Consider the following 3,968-nt stretch of genomic DNA (forward strand, 5'->3'; position numbering starts at 1 on the left):
CTGCTTCTTAGCCCAGTCCTGGACCTCTGCTTTGGCGAAGATGAGGTAGAAGACCAAGCCTAACACATTAATGGCAGCTGCAAGCAAGAAGGTGTTTCTCCAGCCGAGCTCTGAATCCTGTTGGCAGGACACTACAGGTCATTAGCTGTCCTCGTTCTTGTCCCCCCTTGTTGAGAAAGGCTCTGGCACCATGTCCTACTGCCCCCACCCCAACTCGGCTGTCAACTCTGTGGGGTTCCTGGTGTCCCTGGAATATGCGGGCACGTTTTTGTTCGCTGGTCATTCCCTGTGCTGGAATGTTCCTCCCCCGAGAGAGCCATCGGTCCCTCTCCCTCGTTGTCCCCAGTCCTTTCTTGGCCACCCTATTTAAAATTGAAATCCCACCCCTGCCTCTGTGTCCTGCTCTCCTGTCCTGCTTTAATCTTCTCTTCACACTTACCATCATTCCATGCGCCATATACTTGGCTTATCTCATGAGTTTTTTTATCGCTATCTTTTCTATAATATCGATTTCACAAGGGCAGGGACTTCTGTCCAGTTTATTCACTTAGTGAAGTGCATGGCACATGCTAGTGTTCAGTACATATTTGTGGAATGAGTGAATGAATGAACAAATGACAGGGGAAACAAGATCAGTTTGAGAACTTCTATGTTAAACAACCATTTCCTGACAGTGTGTTAGTCAGAGGCTGGAAAGGAACTGAAGCGTCAAAAAAGAGAAAGGATTTGGTGTCAGGAAAAATACGCTTCTTTGTTACTTTCCATTCATGTTCCTGACTTACGGGTGAAAAACCACAGGAAATGTAAAGAGTGATAGTCGTGTGAATGTCAGAGACATCTTTCATCACGTAAAGTCGGTAACAATGAGATTCTTAGAAAATGCTCAGGTTGTCAGATGGTTTGTCTGTTGTGATAACTTTAAACACATGCCCAGGAAGGAAGGCTGTGTGGGTGGGTGTGAACATACCATACAGGAGCCATGCTGGTGGGAGAGATTCCAGCACTGACTGTGGCCGAGCGTATACAGGGTGCAGACAGTTCCTTCCCTCTGTCCTTCACTCAGCTTCTCCCTCATTTGTTCTGGAAATAGTTGTAGGGTTCCTATACAGGGCGACCAGCTCTTGCCACATGGCCTGGAACTCTCCAAGTTTTAGCCTCGAAAGTCCCACATCCTGGGAAACCTCTCAGTCCCAAGCCAACCAGAAAAGTTGCCCACACGATAGTTTCCAAGAAATGCCATGGAAAATTTGCTGAGTGGCGTGAGAAGCACATCTCCTATGAGCTCCTAAAGCATAAACTCATTAAACTGAGTTTGCCTCATGCTCCNGAAAGTCTGCAGCCCAAGCTGAGACAGGCCGTTTGTATAGAAAAGCCACTCAAGAGGCTTGGATGGGCTCACAAGTTGGGTGGGGCAGGGTCTCAGAAAACTGCCAGGGCGGGGCAAATGAATGGTGTTAACTAGGTTGATGGAGACTCAGATATGACGTGTGCGTGCGTGCGTCTGCACGCAACGAGGGGGCGGGATCAACAAAGAAAATGCGTCTGCCATCTCTTCTGTCCGCAACAAAGCTGCTCCTTGAGTCCTCTGCCTGAAGCCAGGCAACTTACTCCCTCCCTGTCACCTTTTGAGCTGCTGCTCCGAGTGAGTCCGTTAATGGGTAAGTCTGTGTGCGGGCCCTTTAAGAGGAGTGCCTGGGACTGCAGCCGCTCTCATCACACTCAGCCACAATCTCTGCTGGTTTTCACAGCCAGAAATTATGGGGACTTCTCTCCCTGGCTCTGGACCTTGGGATGGGGAGCTTGGTGTGGGGCTGGGACCCCCTCATTCCTCAGAAGGGGACCTCCACAACTGAGAAATCCCTTCTGATTTTTAACCACCACACGTGTGTGTGGAGCCAGCCCATTCCGCGTCTCTGTCCACAATTGTAGGGCTTTGGTTCAGCAAGACTTCAGGTGATTCTCAATGATGGTTGTCCCGTAGTTTAGTTGTAATTGATGTGGGCGTGAGAGGGTGTGAACACAGCGCTTACCTATTTCTCTGTCTTGATCGGGAAACCCCAGCACCGCTATGTCTTGATTATTGTTGCTTTGGAGAAGGTTTTGAATCCTCTAACTTTGTTCAAGAGTGTTTTGGCTATTCTGGGTCCTTTGCAATTCTTTATGAATTGCAGAATCAGCTTGTCAATTTCTTTATAGAAATCAGCTAAGATGCTGATAGAGGTCACGTTGAATCTGTGGATCAATTTCAGGACTACTGCTTTTTAACAGTGTTGTCTTCCAATCCATGAACATGGGATGTTCTTCCATTCACTTAAATATCCTTTAATTTCTTTCAACCATGTTTTGTACTTTTCAGATTATAAATTTTGTACTTTTTTAAAGTTTCTTTTTATTGAGGTGTAATTGACATATAACATTAGTTTAGGTGTGCAACATAATGATTTATTTGTATACACTGTGAAGTGATCACCATCAGTCTAGTTACCAACATCATCTTACAGAGTTACAAAATTTTTTTCCTTGTGATAAGGACTTTTAAGATCTAGTCTCTTAGCAAGTTTCAGATACACAATACAATATTATTAACTTTAGTCACCATGCTATACAGTACATCCCTGTGACTATTTTATAACTGGAAGTTTGTACCTTATGACCCCCTTCACCCATTTCTCATGCCACCCACTCTCCACCTCAGGTAATCACCAATCTGTCTCTGTGTCTATGAGCTGTGTTCTTGCTCTCGTAGGGAAGGAAAAATTTTTCCTCAACCCTCTTTGGGTCCCTGGTTGGGTCTGAAAATTAAACTAAGATAGATTAACAGGAGAAAAGCATACAAATTTTATTGAATTTTTACATGTACACAGGAACCTTCACAAGAGAATGAAGACCCAAAGAAGAGACCAGAGCAGAAAGCTCATACCTTTTAGACAAACAGATTAAATTTGTAAAGAATTGACAAGACAAATGTTTGGGCTTGAGGTGGTAAATGGCAAAGAAGTAACTGGAAGATAAGCATTAGTTTAACAAGGTTTGTTTGTACCGCTTTCTTTTTTTTTAATGTTGAAAATTACAGTGTTTTATTTCTTTATAAAACTGTATCAAGAATAGTTTGATCACTGCCTGCTTTCCTCTCATTATATAATTTACGGTATGAAGTGAGCATCTTTTATGTGCCATGGCAAATCGTCACACTCCTTTCTAAGTTTGGATCAGTCTCTGGAATTTTATCCTTTGTGCTTTCCATGCCGTGAAATATCCCTGGGGGGTTCCTTCAGTGTGTGGTTTTTGATGTGTGTCACGTCCTCGAGATGCCCTCATCCTTTGCAACATAGCCACTTTCCCCATGACTGTGTGTTCGCCCTGACTAAGTCCTTACAGCTGCACGTCTGAAGTACTTCTCAGATGGGGGCAGTGTCGGCACCCCACGGTCATCTCCATTTTCTAGAACTCCATTTATATTCCACCCAAGTCAACGTTTTTACATGATGTACCTTGCACTACATGCAAAGCCAGGGCTGCCAGTAATTCTTGGATTCTGGGTGCAGATTCCACAGCAGCGTCCTCACGTGAGCTTGCAGCATCACCAGGCAGCTTAAGGTTAACCAATTCATGTGGACTTCCGAAACGATGAGACCAGCTTTTACAGGCAGTACAATGTTCTTTTTCAGTCTCCTGGTAACTACCATTTGGCCTGAATGCTGGCCAAGCTGACTGGCCAGTCCTCAATCCAAAGTTGAAGTAAACGTTATATTTCAACCACACGTGGCCTTCTGTTTGTGGTGCAATTTAAACTCAAAGATGTTGACACAACTTGACCTTGCTTGTTATATTTATCAGGCCTTTAAAATATGGTTCATACTGTGGCTTCATGTAGGCCTAGGTCTCGTCCTGTCTTTGCTTTGCTGATACCTTTTTCAAATCTAACCACATCCAATTTCTCTTCCAGTGTCCTCACTTTTCATTTCTTT

The sequence above is a fragment of the Hipposideros armiger genome, unplaced genomic scaffold, assembly GCF_001890085.2.
Source record: "Hipposideros armiger isolate ML-2016 unplaced genomic scaffold, ASM189008v1 scaffold_1256, whole genome shotgun sequence".
Classification (NCBI taxonomy): domain Eukaryota; kingdom Metazoa; phylum Chordata; class Mammalia; order Chiroptera; family Hipposideridae; genus Hipposideros; species Hipposideros armiger.